General features: G+C 35.7%; 1 long non-coding RNA gene across 1 annotated transcript; it reads right to left on the bottom strand.

The window, feature by feature from the left end:
• Nucleotides 1–89: 89 nt before the first annotated feature.
• On the bottom strand, nucleotides 90–17231 carry LOC141425732 (uncharacterized). The gene is made up of 4 exons (XR_012450811.1): nucleotides 13033–17231; nucleotides 12664–12837; nucleotides 5777–11456; nucleotides 90–2222 (listed from the first exon to the last, which is right to left on the bottom strand). It is a non-coding gene; the product is annotated as an uncharacterized lncRNA (long non-coding RNA).
• Between the last annotated feature and the right edge of the window lie 325 nt (nucleotides 17232–17556).

Here is a 17556-nt window from a genome sequence, read left to right as displayed (position 1 = left end):
AAGCTATTATGAAAGAGTTTGCTTATGTGATTGGCTCATGTTGCAATCTCCTTAAATAGTGATAAAGGTTAGATGTACAATCCCTCTCTGTAATTTAAACTTTAGTACAAAAGCATTTCTAGAAGGACTGGACCCTTTAAATCTTTTTGTTGCTTTCATTTTTGTATTGGCTTTCTGTAACCAAAAATAGATGACAGCTGTCTTGTTAAAAATGAAAAAAAAAAACTTCTGAAATGTACAATACCTTGTTTGAAAGATATTTTTCTTGAACCAAGAAAAATATAATTCTGAATCAATACTTAATTATTTGAAGTTTAATAAAAATATATTTATTGATCACAATATAGTCATTGATAGAATAAGATTTCCTTAAGACATCCTTTTTCATTTAAAAAAAATACATTTCCCATACCAGTTAACATACACAAATTTTTCATTAGAAAAAACTTTCACTCAATCCACATCAGGTAGTTGGAACTTGGAGCTATAATTTTCTCTCATTTTAGAAACAGAACAGAGGTATCAGGGATAAATTGAAGAGTTAGCCAGAAAAGCCTCAGATTCTGACTGCTACCATAGCATTTTCACAAGTAAGAAATCCTACTCAAAATTGCTATAATATTGGCAGCATGGAGTGAGGTATCAGTGAAGGAAGAAAACACCATGCCTTTTCTCAACCTACAGGAAATTCTTGAGTGCCCCGAGGTGACACTCTCCATCATTCTTTTAATAACCAAGAGATGTGCCTTTTGGTCCTGTGGTACCAAGCAGTCCTTCATCAACTGTGGAACCTTTGAGTATTGGGTGAGGAAAGTAAACAAAATAGATTCAAAATCCTTTGAGAATGGTCATCGTTGAAAAATGATATTCCAACTCTGTGCTGCTGTTTTAACTTTTCAGCACATCTCTGAATTTTAAGCATGCCAAGCACTGAAATCTAATATATAATATCTGAATTGATTTAAAACTCACTGGATAGAATGTGACCTAGATATAATTCTTCCCTTTTTACTAAAATTGAATTTAGACATAAATGCTGGGGGGTTTTTTTCAACATGGAATGAAATCTTGAAATAGTTAATGCCTGGCATGTGCTATGACTTTAAGAAACATTCTCTTGTCAGACTTTAGACAGAGCCATTACTAGTGTGGAACCACTGGTAGAAAATATTCATGAGGGAGCATTGGCTAGCAAGATTCCAGCTTGTGGCAAGTCTAATAGAAATAACTCAAGTATAAATCATAGCATTGCTGAAGAAAACCACCCCCATTAGCATTGCTGTTTACTCTTAGTTTTTCAGTGTGTGAGACAGGGAACCTGAAGGTGAAACTATAACTGCTTGGTGGGAATAAAATGAGTTTTCTGGCAATTTTTGAAAGCATTCCTCAAATAAGGAATTATTAAATTGTTATATAAGTTGTACTAATACAATGCAAAGATTACATTTTGATTAAATTTACCTTTAATGCATAAATGGTAAAACTAATATGGATGGGTCTAGAAGAGGAATAAAATAATAAGGCACAAAAGGTGAAGGAGACAAGAGAGGTTGCTATATGATAGAAAATTATGAGGTTAAGACTCAGGAGAATTGAATATTATTTGCAGCTCTGTGGCTACCTATTTGATTTTAGACAAAGTGGTCACTTTCATGTCTTGGATTCAACTTGCCTTCTGTTACATGGGAGTTATAACATTTGAGATCTCTTCCATCTTTCAGTTTCTATGAATCCTTAAAATGAAATAACATAGAGGAAAACGCTGTGAAAAATATAAGACTTGATATGAGGGCAAGTGTTATTTTGATTGGTAAAATTTCTTAGTTAAGTTGAAGAACAGGAGTGGATTTCACAGCTGTTACTGACAAGTGGAGAGTCTATGGGCAGGCAGACATGCTGCTTTCAGCTGGGCCCTGCAGGGCCAGGGACTTCACACTCACACCACTGCGAAGAGTCACAATGCCAGCTGTGGCCTGGCTGCCTGGGAGTCTTTTCAGCTATGCACACAGGGATAGGACTGGAATGCTGCAAAATTTTAGAATCTTTGAGCCCTTTCTTAAAAGCAAAAATATAATAGGACATTTCCATAGCAGAATTTTGCTCCTTTTAGCTTCTGAAAGGATCAAAGTAACCCCCCAGTCATCTTCACAGATTGGCTTTCTTCAGCTGGCCTTTCCAGCTGTTTAAGAATCATCAGTCTTATGGACTATGACTTCTTCATTCTTTAAGGAAAAAGATAACAGGGTCAGTTATTATTTACTAATGTTTACATGCATACACTTTACCTGAAAATACTCCACTCAAAATACAATTTACAAGGGCTGGGAAAGTGACAAAATGAACACTGGAGACCAGCCATAGTGGTGCATGCCTGTAATCTCAGCTACTCAGGAGGCAGAGACAGGAAGATCACCATTTGAGGCCAGGCTGGGCAGAAGTTAGGAAGACCCCATCTCAAAAACAAGCTGGACATGGTGGCACACGTCTGCAATCCTAGAAATTGAGAGGCTGAAGTAGGAGGATCTTGAGTTCCAAGCCAGTGTAGGGCTAGGGATGTAGCTCAGAAGTAGGGCATTTGTCTAACATGTGCACAAAAGTTTGTTCCTATAGATTCAAGTTTGTCTCTTGCCTTGGACAACCAGTCATATCATGCCACTCTGTACCTATTCTGTGTTTTGTTTATGTATATCAAAGCAATTGTATCCATGTGTCTTATTTCTCTTTTCTCACATAAAAAGTTGAATCCTAAATATACTCTTGTGCCCCTTATCCTCAAACTTTTCTAATATAGCTGGCCATTTAGGCACTTGGTAATGTTATGATCACATATTCCCCTTTATAGTAAGCAGAAAAAGCCAAGTCTGATTCATTGGAAAGGTTATTGCCCTTCTGAGGAGGAAATTAAATCCTATGTAGCTATTTTAACTTTAAAGTAAATGATGGTGCTGTGGCACAGTCCTGACCCTAAGCAATAATCTCATCTCACTGTCTTGGAGCCTTCTCTTGGCATTTGATGTCCTTAATATCCCAAAGAAGTCATTACATAAAAGTGTCTTTAAAGAAACTTATTGAATTCAATTAAACTGAAGAAGAAACTTGACTGTGTTGATTTTGTTTCTCCTTTAATTTAAAAAAAATGAGATGAGTAGAGCAGCATAGATTTTTTTTAAATTAAGTAATAAATGGATGGGAAGAAGATAGGAGCTAGAAAAACTAATGTTCATTTTTCCATCCTTTCTTCCATGCAGCAAGCATTACTGACCTCCCACTATGCTCCAGAAAGGCCTCCCATAACATGGGAATAGATTGAGTTCATACCACTGTGGTGCCTACATTCTAGTAAACATTACCTCTTACACAAATTATTGCTTTCCCTACCTCATCATCCTGTTCCTATCCATCCTTCCTTAAGTCTTACATGAGATAGTAGCCAGACTAGTTCTGATAAAAACATGGAATCCTTGCACAACACCCCCAACAGCTTCTTCTCTCATATGAGTAGAAGCAAAAGTCTTTTTTTTTAAAGTTTTATTATATTTTTGAATTATCATGTTAATGTGGAAATTTTATTGTGATAATTTTATACATACATACAGTGTACATTGAACAAGTTCACCCCTCCATTATATTCCTGTCCTCCTTCCTCTTCCTTCCTTTTTCAAACAGTGTTTGATGGGTTTAATTATGCCCTCTTCATGTGGTGCGTGTGTGTGTGTGTGTGTGTGTGTGTGTGTGTGTGTGTACACACATTCATGTCCCATTATTATCATCAACACCATTTTAGGTCTAAGTTCCATAATGAGTGAGAACATATATATTTGCTTTTTTGTGCTTTGTTTAACTCATTCAACACAATCTCTCCATTGCCATCCTTTTTCCTGTATGACTGAGTAATATTACATGATATATATTATACTGTCATATCCATTCATTGGTTGTTGTGTACCTCTGCTGATTCCACAATTTAGCCATTATGAAGAAAGTTGCAATAAACATAGGCATGCAGGTCTCTCTCTTGTATATCGATTTACACTTCTTCATATATATGCCCAAGGATGGTGTGGTGAGCTCATAAGATAAGTCTATTTTTTAGGGTTTTTTTATTTTTATTGGAGGTACTGGTGTTTGAACTTAGGGCCTTGTACTTGCTAAGCAGGCATCCTAACACTTGAGCCACACCTCCAGCCCTATTTTGCTTTTTGAGGAACCTCCATACTGATTTCTATATGGTTGCACTAGTTTATATTCCTACCAACAGTGTATGGGGGTGACTTTTCTCCATCCTTGCCAGCATTTGATATTGTTGTTTGTTTTCTTGGCAACAGCCATTCTGACTGTGGTGAGATAGAATCTTAGTGTAGTTTTGATTTGCATTTCCTTTATGGTTAAGGATGTTGAACATTTCTTCATGTGTTTATTAGCCATTAGCATTGCTTCTGAGGACTGTTTAATTCATTTGCTCATTTATTAACTGGATTGTTCTTTTGCTATTTAGTTTTTTTGAGTTCTTTGTACATTCTGGGTATTAATCTTTTACCTGTTAAAGCTGGAGAAGATTTTCTCCCATTCTGTGGGTTGTCTCTTGATTCTAGTAATTGTTTCTTTTGATGTACAGAAACTTTTCAATTTGATGCAGTCCCATTTGTCAGTTCTTGCTCTGATTTCCTGAACCATTGGAAGCCTATTCAGAAAATAATTACCTATATCTTCCAGAGTTTTCCCTACTTTTTTCCTGTAGTAGTTTCACTTCTTACTTCAGTGATCCATTTGGAGTTTATTTTTGCACATTATGAGAGACGGGGTCTTGTTTCAGTTTTCTGCATGTAGATAACCAGTTTGACCAGTACATTTTGTTGAAGAGCCTGTCTTTTCTCCAGTGAATGTCTTTGGTTCCTTTATCAAAGATCAGATGGTTATAGCTGTGTAGTTTTATTTCTGAGTCTTTTATTATGTTCCATTGGTCTATGTGTCTATTTCTGTGCCAGTACCATGCTGTTTGTGTTACTATGAAACCCAAGTGTTTATGATATCAAAAGGCCTATTTATTTTAGTTTCCTTATGTGGTGGAAGTACATGATAATTAAAATATGTTATAAAGACTATTTAAAAACCAACAGAATAATATGTGGAAGCATTTATCTTTCTACTCAGCAATATTAAGTACTTATATGTGCAGATCACTGTTGATAGCATACACTCCAGATAAGAAAACAGTTATGACTGAGCATTTAGTATAAGCATTGCCTTAGGTAACCAAATGCTTCCTTTTATAACATCATTCATATATGTCATGGAAATGGATAAACATACATTCTTTTTTGCTGCATCATTATCCTATCTAGCCATTAACCAGTAAGAAGATAAGCCAGAGAGCAATGCAGAAAAAAATTCTTGAAAATAGTAGATCTACGCTAGGATGAATCTAAGATCTTTTATTTTTTCCCCTTGAAAATTACCAGAGTTCAGAGACAGTCTCAGTAATAAAATAACTCAATGGCTTAGAAAATACTGTTTTATTGTTAAAAGCAATGAAAAGATTACAACTATATTTTTCCTATCACATTCAAAAGAGAAACAAAGAAGGTTGACTTTATGTCTTTCCAAATATAAAGTCAGGTATTAGATTCTTAGCCAACTCTTAGATTGTAGCAAGATTTAGGTTCTTCCATGTACCTTTTCAGCAGAACAGATTACACTGTTAGAATTCCCAAACAATATAATAAAAAAACACTGTCAATTCCTTGAAGGGAAATAGCTCAATACTATTTATACTTACTGTATTTCAATCCTTTTACACAAATAATGTAGATATACTGCAGACACCCAAAATACCTGTTGAATGAATCAATAAACAGAGAAGACATTTAGGTCTCTGTTTCATACTTCTTTCTGGAGGTTGAGGGGACTGTGATATAAATTCTTATTATGTTGCCCAAGCTGGCTAGAACTCATGATCCTCCTGCCTCAGCCTCCTGAGGATTGCAGATATGCACTGCCACACCCAGGTCTTGAACATTTTTCAGTAGAAAGAAAATGAAGAATCAAGAAAATCTAGATTTATCTATATTTGGGATAAGAATATGTCTTTCTTTGGAATTCCTTACTGATGTGTGTGTTTGAGCTGTAGACCCAAGAAGCAGCTTGAGCAGTATGGGTACGGTGAATTTTGAGTTCCTGTCATAGCCTCCTCCTTTCCAGCTGAGTAAATGTCCTGACTAAGTTACTTCTGTGGTTCTCAGTTTTGTCATCTATTAAGTTATGATGTTATCTTCTTTACAAACCCTAGTGGGGATTGAAGGAGATCATATGTGTGTATATGTGTATAGATCAAATGTCAAGCTTTTTCTATTTTCTCTTATTGGAATACTCTTCTTCCCACCCTTACTTTAATGTTTCCTTATTATTATTCAGGATTCAACAAAAGTATTTCCCTGATCTTTCTCTATCACATCACTCCAAAATACTTTTCGTGGTACTTACTACTCTCTGAAATTTACTGACCCATTGCTTTGGGCGTGAGGTAAGGTAGAATATCATGGTGGTGGGAGCATGTGGCCAGAGAGAAAGAGGAGAGGTTGAGAGAAAGAGAGAGAGAGACAGAGAGAGAGAGAGAGAGAGAGAGAGAGAGAGAGAGAGAGAGAGAGAGATGCCTGTACAATAGTGGTCTTCCTCCTTCCTCCTCTTTTTATTCCATCCAAGCTGATTGGGTGGTGCTGACCACATTCAGGGAGAGTCTTTTCTCTTCAGCTAATCATCTCTAGAAATGTGCTTTACAACTCTCCTAGGCATCTCTCAATCTAATCAAGTTGATGAGCCAGATTAACATCATACCATGTGTGTAGCTCTTGTAGTTTGCAAAAATCTCTGCTGAGTGTTACTCAGTATGGTGTTTTCAACAACCACCATCTCCCATCCAAATACTACCCAGGTCCTACTCTGCTTAGCTTTTGAGGTCAGATGAGATGGAAGCATTCAGGGTGGTATGGCTATAAATCACCATCTCTATATTAAATTAGATGAAAACTTCTCTGGAGATTACAGATAACTAAAGTCTTCAGCCAAACACCCAACTGAGAATGGTCAGCATTTGCTTTTTATCTTGGTTTATGATAACTTAAAAGAGATGACTAGACTTATGAAGGAATTTCTTTTACTTTTTATTAAGGGCTGTAGTCAGGACAAAAATAATTTCTCTTGGACTTGATGAAATAGCCCAAGAGGTGAGATCAGAGTCATTAATCTACACAACCTCTTTTTAGCCTCTTCACCAACAAGAGCTTTCAGAGTAAGGATCTTGGATGTTCTATGAAGTTCAAATAAAAAAAAGAAGCTGAACACCAGTTAAAGAATCAAAGACACAAAGGTCTATTATGGTCTATGGAAATTTAGCTTGTTCTATAGCTCCATACTACAGAAGACATAGAATCTTCCTGCAGCATAATTCAAAGAATTTGCCCTACAGTATGGAACTTTAATTTATAAATTACTGTGTCACTTCAATGTATCTAAATGTTTTATTTATATCCTGTAGTGCAAAGTACTTGTATTTCTTCAAAAACTTACATTAAAATAAATATTCTATAACGTTGATAACTAATTTCCATATAAAGAACAAGGAATAGTGCAAAGCTTTACAAGGCTAATCATAATGAAGGTGGAAAAAAACCAATATAAGATCTGTGATGGGTCCTTGCTATGCATGATTATTTACTCACCAGTTAAAATTCCATTTGCTCCTTTCATTCTCCAGCTACCTGGATAAACCTGAGGTTGTTTTCTAACTCATGAGAGTTATGAATTTCACATAGCAAAAAAAAAAAAAAGAAACAAAAGAAACCCATACTATAAATATATTTCAAATCTATGATCTTTTCGGAAAGGATCAGTTATTGGTTATATAGAACGGTATCATTAGAACATGAATCACCCTTTCCTGGGAGGGGACTATGAAGAATTTTCAGAAACACTTGGCTACTATTTGTCCCCAAACTCTAAACCAACCATTGAGTAAACTTGCAGACTTTCTTTAATGAATTCTGGCTATGCCATTTACTAGGCTATGCAACTGTGAAAGAGTTACTTAATCTTTTTGTTCAATTTCTCCACCTGTAAAATGTGCTTAGCATGGAATTATATCTACTTTATCTGATTGTCTCTAATAGTTCCTGTGAGAATTAAATTAGTTAATCATGAAAACTCATAGAACAGTATCTGGCATGCAGTAAACTTCAATAATTTGTCTTTAATGATGATAATAAGCTTGTTCAGCTCTGGAACTAGAGTAATCAAAGGTAATGAATGGAAAAATTCACAGTCCTGATCTTTCTTCCCTTGATGATTGCTAAGTTGATCTGATATGAGCACAGGACTCCTGCTGGCCATTCTTTCTGACTGCATGGGGGAAAATCTGGTTGCAGTAAGAGAGAAAAAACCAACAGCAAAGAGAAATAGAGACAAGAGACACAGGCAGGGAAAATATTATGAGGGCCAGTTGTAGCCCTGAGGTCCCAGAAAGGCCTCAGGTTCTTACAGCTGTTTCTTTGATCATCTAATAAATTCCTTGCTATTTATTTTGCTAACTTGGAGGTGCTTTTCTGCCACTTAAACTAACAAGTTCTCCCTGGAAACTGTAACTAAGTTAGTGACGTTTGGATGAAACAGGCAGGTCACATGGTCACTCATGGTTTGCTGGGCCCTTGAGCTCTGGTCCAGCTTAGTTTATTTCCACCTGACCTTTCCAAGGATCCTCTGACATTGGCAAGGGCAGGATGGTGATATTGGATGAGCTCAGGAAAGTGAGGTAAGAAGGAAAAGAACCACAGAAAAAAGGGAGTCTGACTGTAAGAAAAACAAAAGCTGGCTTTATTTCACCCCAATGTCTGACTTCAGAATTCTGAAAACAATTCCAAGGAGGTGACTCCAAAATATTTAGAAAACAGATAAATCATTCTAATAAAGTCAGACTCACAAGGGGACTGTTTGGCATGTGTGTGTGTGTGTGTGTGTGTATTTATATATATATTTATCAGTTGTTTACTGAGAAGTTCAGTGTAATGAAGAATTTAAAATGCCTCAAAAGGAAAACTTAGGGTTCTGGTAACATTTCAAATCAACTCGTTTGAAATCAATTTCAAGGCTTATTGCTAACATGCTATTCTTTTATACTTGGGGGATTTTATAAGTCACTTCATTCTGTATTTTGTTAATACACTGGAAATAAATGTTTAAAATTGCCTGAATTCTCAATGAGTCAAAAAATAGTGCATGAGTAAATAATGAAATGTAGTAAATAAGCTCATATATTATAAAAAACAAAGTACATAACACTGTGGATGTGAGCTAAATTGCCAGTATTAATGATGTGTCAGCATAAGAGAGCAGAAGCATTTGCTGTTTAACATACCAGCTGGTGTTCAATATCAATTGTAGTTATGAATTAATTAATTTTTAAAAGACAGAAAAGTAGGAGTTCATGAACTAGTTCCTTCCTCTGCATCAATAAAAATAACCACAAAAGTTACATTTAAGCAATATAAGGTCTTTATGAAAACAAATGAGAACAAAATAAATGCTGTATTTTTTACTGTTTGATGTACCTAGATTTAAGAGAAACATTTAGATGTAATGTTCCATTATTTAAAATAATGTTCCATTACTGTGTAAAATAAACACCAAGTACTTAAACTCAAATTAAACCTTAGTGATTCACAGCTCCAACACATCCTCAGAGAGCTGCTTTGGAATTGACTGCCTTCAGAATTTATCAATATATTTGCAAGGGCACAGTTTTGAGCAGGAGAGGATGGGAACAGAGAGGCACCTGTGACTGCTGGTCTTGCAAACAGTGATGGCTTTTATCCATAACCTTAATTTCCTTTCTACAAACCAGTGTCTTGATTTTCTGATATGCCCTTATATGTGAGAATATTTTAAATACTTTCATATATTTACCACTTATTTTTGCCAAATGTTTGATATTGCTATGAATCACCAAACTGTTATGATAACTAATTGTAATTATTATACAAAGTAAAGGATTTTCTTTTTATAGCTACTGTACACAAGACACACACATGCACATGAGTGCATGTACACACAAACTGCACATACATATTTATAAATTAATGTTTATTTAAATATATCTAAATGTTAAATGTTTCTAAATAAGACATTTCTAAATAATATTTCAACACATTTATATAAAAGGAATATTTAAAGCATTAATAACATAAAATCTCTATATGTTAAATTTGTGGAAATTTTACGTTTTCATTTTAAGCTGAGAAGGCATTCTTGCTTTGGTAAACATTTCAGTATCTATTTATGAGAGAACTATATTTGAAAAGATAACCAAAATATTGTTATCATGCCTAAAAATAACAGTATTTCTTCAATATTATCAGTGTTTTAAATTTCCTATAATGAATTATAATTTTTGAAGTTTATCTGCTTATACCGGTATCCAGAAAAGATCTGCACCTTGGTGAATTTAAATAGTCTCTTCTAACACATAACTTCCCTGCTCTTTTTTTTTTAATCAAGGCATTCTATAAGAAAAATATATTTGAGTATAAAAGTAATTGAGTCCCAGATTTTAAAAAAAGAAAGGAAATGAGAATTTCATAAAATGTTTCCAGACTTACACTTTACTACAGTTTTACACTTGAAGGATGTAGAATTGTTCTAGCTCAGTCTCCTTGGTCATTTTTTCATACTCATTCATGCAGCCACTAAAGAACTATCTCTTGACATTTACTATGTTTATATGTCCAACACTTGTGAATATGGCAGACACAATCCTCAACTTCATGAAGCTCATAGTCTAGTAAAGAATATAGAGAAATAAGGCCAGGTGTGGGGGCACATGCCTGTGATCTCAGTTATTCAGTATGTGGAGATAAGGAATTGCAGTTCAAATCCAGTCCAAGCAAAAGTTAACAAGACCTTACCTCAAAAAACAAGCTGGATGTGGTGGTACACACCTGTAATCCCAGCTACTTGGGAGGTGGTGATAGAAGGATCATGGTTCAAGGCTGGCCTGGGGAAAACGTTAGCAAGTCCCTATCTCAAGAAAACAAGCTTAGTGTGGTGGCTCATGCCTATAATCCCAAGTGCAGGAAGCTGAAGTAGAAAGACGGTTCTAGGAAAAGCAAGACCCTATCTGAAAAATAAACTAAAGCAAAAAGGGTAGGAGGTGTGGCTCAAGCAATAGAGTACTTGCCTAGCAAGCACAAAGCCCTGAGTTAACCCCAGTACTACAAATGAATAAATAATAAAATCAATACAGACAAGTAAGGTAGTAATTTACCTGGTGTGATTATGGCTCAAATGCAGGAAAACATTCAGTGAAATAGTATTTGTCCTGAATCTATCCCTTCCAGACCATCTTCTCAGCATGCATTAAGTTATATGTGCTCTTCTAGTGAATGTGGAGCTTTGGATTCAGTTTTGCATTTCTGTGGAGGCATAGGAAGAAAAGCAGAAAAGTCAAACCATCTGTACCTGCCTGTATTACATTAAAATGTTCCTGATATAATAAAATGTGATGTATCCATGGATGTCATGCCTCTTCATACTGCCTTTGTGAAAGCAGCTGTAAGAGGGTGCCTCTGCATGAGGTTGAAGCCACATGTGACTTAGTTTTTCACGTAACTTACTCTGCAGTGTTGGTCATGACTAATGAGACAAGCAATTGTCCTCCCCGTCAAGGGAAGATATTTATGGGTTACATGGAGTGCACAGGGCTGAGAATGCAAGCCTCCTTACAGTGTGTTGTGAGTGGGAGCATAACAAATCCAATTAGGACCTCTGTGTGTCTGGACATGGGGGAAGAAACAGAAAGTAAAAGGAAGGTGGGAATCTTGAACTAAGATTTTATCGCAGAACTTTCTTATACATTCTAGGCCTGTAATACTCAGTCCCACAGTGGGGAACTAGATAGATGGGAAGATGATATGCTCCCTGCTATAGTGTAGGTCTTAGAATGTCTCCCAGAGGCCCATGTGCTAAAGGCTTGGTTCCCAGGATGGTACTATTGGGTGGTGGTAGCGTTTTTAAGAGGTGGGGCCTGGTCTTATGGTCCCAAGAGGGATTATGGGACTTCAGTCTCTTCCTCTGTTATCTTTTGCTTCCTAGAGATAAGGGAGTGGTTGCACATGCTCTTGCCATGAAGTGCTCCCTCACCACAGGTCCAAAGTGATGGGGACAACCAATCATGGACTAAAGGCCCCAAAACTGTGAGCCAAAATGAACCTTTTCTCTCTGTAAGGTGATTATGTCAGTATTTTGTTATAATGATGAAAAGCTAACACACTCTCCCTACTCATGTTTGTCTGCTCTCAATGACTGCCATTATCTTCTCCTTGTATAATTTAAAGTCCAACTAATGTAACTCTAAATAAGGCACCATATAATAGTTTTTTAGGTCATTAACTTGAAACTACTCTTTCAACCACAGATAACAAGTTTGTTAACTCCAATAATTTATAAGAATAAAAAAAAGTTAAGAAAACATATCTTTTCAAATTAAAGGAGGGATTTCCATCTAAAATAATGTAAAATATTTTCACAAGTTCTACAAATACACTGTCTAATACAAAACTTACAAGTTAATAAAACAATTTGACGAACAGACTGAGATCCGTTTAGTAAATGATACCTTACCTATGCGCTGTGTGTGATTACAGCTGTCACATAATTGCCAAATGTGTTTTCTCATTTGATCTTGATAGCCTCACTTTCTTACTTTTGAATAGCATTTTAGTGGCAGAGCCTAGACTTGAACCCAGGTCTTCTGATTCCAGCTCCAGAGGTCTATATTTTATAGCTGCCTTACTCCTGCAGACAAAAGACAGTTTATCAGAATTTAGTGAAGAGTAAAAAGTTGGTTTATTTTTATTTTATTCCATTTTTTTTATTTATTAGAGAGAAGTTATTTCAATGACTACAAAAATGGTGTTATAAACTCAAACATTTTAGTCTGATAATCATGTTAATTTATCATTATCAAAATTTAAGCTCAAATTGCCATACCTTTAAGAAATATGAAGGTCAAACTTGATCAGAACTTTTCTTTTGTAGATGCTTGCTAATTACTTCTCATAATGAAGTAGTTTTCTTCCCCAAACTACCATTATTTTAATTTGATAAGAATTTGTTTCAGATAGTGGAAAACTAGGTTAGAAAAAAGTAAAGTTACACTAATTGCTTACATTTGAATCACAAACATTTAACTGAGAATTTACTAATGGAAAAAAAGAGTAGAGTACATCCAGAGATTCACAGATTATATGCAAGCAAATTAGGAGCTCCCAAACTGATTTATTTATCTCTTTGAGACTGAGAAAATCTCCCTGAATGATCAATAGTCCACAGAACTTTTTATATATTAATAACAAAAAACAAAACACCACCAGAAAAGACTCATGGTAATACCAAACTTTATAAAACAGAAAAGACCCACAGTCTGTCAGCTTTCTAGCTACACAGAATTTGAGCATATCAAAATCTAGATGGCAAGTCACATAGTGCACACCTCAAAACCATTGAGTGACTGGTTGGAAACTCCCAAATTACATTTATTTCAGGTGAAAAATGGATGGCTATTTTTTAAAATACACCTTCAATGTCACTCACGTAGCATTACAAACACAATTACTTTGCTTTCTTTCCTTATCTGGTAACTTGTTGTATATTACTGCTGTCAGAGAATGGCTGGCTGCCTTTCTAAAGGCCAGAAGGAGCAGAACAAGTATTTTCCATCAGCAGAAGCTTTCGGGAACCCTTCTGCATTGTACATTCATACTACGTTCCATGTGAAACAATTATTTATAAACTCCAGGCTTGGCTGGTATTCCAATTGGAAAGAAAAATAGAAACTGTAAAGTTTTCTTTATATTCTCAATTATGGGGAATGGTATGCAGCTGTGATTATCTAATTCAAGCTTCAAAATACTTGAGTGCATATATTAAAAAGACTGAAAGATCCCAAATCAATGACCTAATGATACATCTCAAACTCCTAGAAAAACAAGAACAAGAAAATCCCGAAACAAATAGAAGGAGAGAAATAATAAAAATAAGAGCTGAAATAAATGAAATAGAAATAAAAAATACACAGAATTAATGAAACAAAAAGTTGGTTCTTTGAAAAAATAAACAAGATTGATAGACCCCTGGCAAACCTGACTAAAATGAGGAGAGAAAAAACCCAAATTAGTAGAATCAGGAATGCAAAAGGGGAGATAACAACAAACACCACTGAAGTCCAGGAAATCATCAGAGACTACTTTGAGAACCTATATGCAAATAAATTTGAAAATCGTAAAGAAATGGACAGATTTCTAGATACATATGAGCATCCAAAACTGAACCAAGAGGACATTAATCACCTGAATAGATCTATAATACAAAATGAAATTGAAGCAGCAATCAAGAGTCTCCCCAAAAAGAAAAGTGCATGAACTGATGGATTCTGTGCTGAATTCTATCAGACCTTTAAAGAAGAACTGATACCAACCCTCCTTAAACTGTTCCAGGATATAGAAAGGGAAGGAAAACTTCCAAACACATTTTATGAAGCCAGTATTACACTTATCGCAAAACCAGGCAAAGCCACTCCAAAAAGGAAACTATAGGCCAGTCTCCTTAATGAACATTGATGCAAAAATCCTCAACAAAATAATGGCAAACCAAATTCCGCAACACATCAAAAAGATTATTCACCACGACCAAGTAGGCTTTATCCCAGGAATGCAGGGGTGGTTCAACATATGAAAATCAATAAACGTAATAAACCACATTAACAGAAGCAAGGACAAAAACCACTTGATCATCTCAACAGATGCAGAAAAAGCCTTTGATAAGATCCAACACCATTTCATGATAAAAGCTCTAATAAAACTAGGAATAGAAGGAAAGTATCTCAACATTATAAAAGCTATATATGACAAACCTACAGCCAGCATTATACTTAATGGAGAAAAACTGAAACCATTCCCTCTAAAATCAGGAACGAGACTTGGATGCCTACTATCTCCACTCCTATTCAACATAGTACTGGAATTCCTAGCCAGAGCAATTAGGCAAGAAGAAGAAATAAAAAGAATATAAATAGGTAAAGAAATTGTCAAAATATCCCTATTTGCAGATGACATGATCCTATACCTTAAAGACCCAAAAAACTCTACTGAGTAGCTTCTAGACATCATCAATAGCTACAGCAATGTAGGAGGTTATAAAATCAACACAGAAAAATCATTAGCATTTCTATACACTAACAATGAGCAAACTGAAAAAGAATGTATGAAAACAATTCCATTTACAATAGCCTCAAAAAAAATCAAATACCTAGGTGTAAACCTAACAAAAGATGTGAATGACCTCTAAAAGGACAACTATAAACTTCTGAAGAAAGAGAGTGAGGAAGGCTATAGAAAGTGGAGAGATCACCCATGCTCATGGATTGGTAGAATCAACATAGTAAAAATGTCTATACTCCCCAAAGCAATCTACATGTTTAATGCAATTCCCATCAAAATTCCAATGACATTCATTAAAGAGATTGAAAAATCTACTGTTAAATTTATATGGAAACACAAGAGGCCACGAATAGCCAAGGCAATACTCAGTCAAAAGAACAATGCAGGAGGTATCACAATACCTGACTTCAAACTATATTACAAAGCAATAACAATAAAAACAGCATGGTACTGGCACAAAAACAGACATGAAGACCAGTGGAACAGAATAGAGGATCCAGATATGAAGCCACACAACTATAAGTAACTTATCTTTGACAAAGGAGCTAAAAATATACCATGGAGAAATAGCAGCCTCTTCAACAAAAACTGCTGGGAAAACTGGTTAGCAGTCTGCAAAAAAACTGAAACTAGATCCATGTATATCACCCTATACCAAGATTAACTCAAAATGGATCAAGGATCTTAATATCAGACCCCAAACTCTAAAGTTGATACAGGAAAGAGTAGGAAATACTCTGGAGTTAGTAGGTATAGGGTAAGAACTTTCTCAATGAAACCCCAGCAGCACAGCAACTAAGAGATGGCATAGATAAATGGGACCTCATAAAACTAAAAAGCTCTGTTCATCAAAAGAAATGGTCTCTAAACTGAAGAGAACACCCACAGAGTGGGAGAAAATATTTGCCAACTACACATCAGACAAAGGACTGAGAACCAGAATATATAGGGAACTTAAAAAACTAAATTCTCCCAAAACTAATGAACCAATAAAGAAATGGGCAAGTGGACTAAACAGAACTTTCTCAAAAGAAGAAATTCAAATGGCCAAAAAACACATGAAAAAATGCTCACCATCTCTAGCAATAAGGGAAATGCAAATTAAAACCACACTAAGATTCCACCTCACCCCTGTTAAAATAGCCATCATTAGCAACACCACGAACAACAGGTGTTGGCGAGGATGCGGGGAAAAAGGAACCCTCTTACACTGTTGGTGGGAATGTAAACTAGTACAAGCACTCTGAAAAAAATTTGGAGGCTACTTAAAAAGCTAAACATTGGTCTACCATTTGATCCAGCAATACCATTCTTGGGGATATACCCAAAAGACTGTGACACAGGTTACTCCAGAGGTACCTGCACACCCATGTTTATTGCGGCACTATTCACAATAGCTAAGTTATGGAAACAGCCAAGATGCTGCACTACTGATGAATGGATCAAGAAAATGTGGTATCTATACACAATGGAATTTTATGCAGCCATGAAGAAGAACGAAATATTATCATTCGCCGGTAAATGGATGGAATTGGAGAATATCATTCTGAGTGAGGTTAGCCTGGCCCAAAAGACCAAAAATCGTATGTTCTCCCTCATATGTGGACATTAGATCAAGGGCAAACACAACAAGGGGACTGGACTATGAGCACATGATAAAAGCTAGAGCACACAAGGGAGGGGTGAGGATAGGTAAGACACCTAAAAAATTAGCTAGCATTTGCTGCTCTTAATGCAGAGAAACTAAAGCAGATACCTTAAAAGCAACTGAGGCCTATAGGAAAAGGGGACCAGGAACTAGAGAAAAGGTTATATCAAAAAGAATTAACCTAGAAGGTAACACCCACGCACAGGAAATCAATGTGAGTCAATGCCCTGTATAGCTATCCTTATCTCAACCAGCAAAAACACTTGTTCCTTCCTTTTATTGCTTATATTCTCTCTTCAACAAAATTAGAGATAAGGGCAAAATAGTTTCTGCTGGGTATTGAGGGGGTGGGGGGGAGAGGGAGGGGGTGATGTGGGTGGTAAGGGAGGGGGTGGGGGCAGGGGGGAGAAATGACCCAAGCCTTGTATGCACATATGAATAATAAAACAATAAAAAAAATACAAAAAATTTTAAAAAGCTTCAAAATACTCAAGTGGAAAAAATCAAATCGATTTGCTTAAAGCCAAACATGTTCAAAGAATGCTTTTCAAATAACAACAAAAAATCATTACCATCTGAGACATTATAAAGATAAATAGAATTATACAAAGTTTCTGTCAGATTAACAATTAGAAAAGATGTCTAAGA

The sequence above is a fragment of the Castor canadensis genome, chromosome 8 (assembly GCF_047511655.1).
Source record: "Castor canadensis chromosome 8, mCasCan1.hap1v2, whole genome shotgun sequence".
Classification (NCBI taxonomy): Eukaryota; Metazoa; Chordata; class Mammalia; order Rodentia; family Castoridae; genus Castor; species Castor canadensis.
Note: the sequence above shows the minus strand (reverse complement) of the source record. Positions and strands in the feature narration are given on the sequence as shown.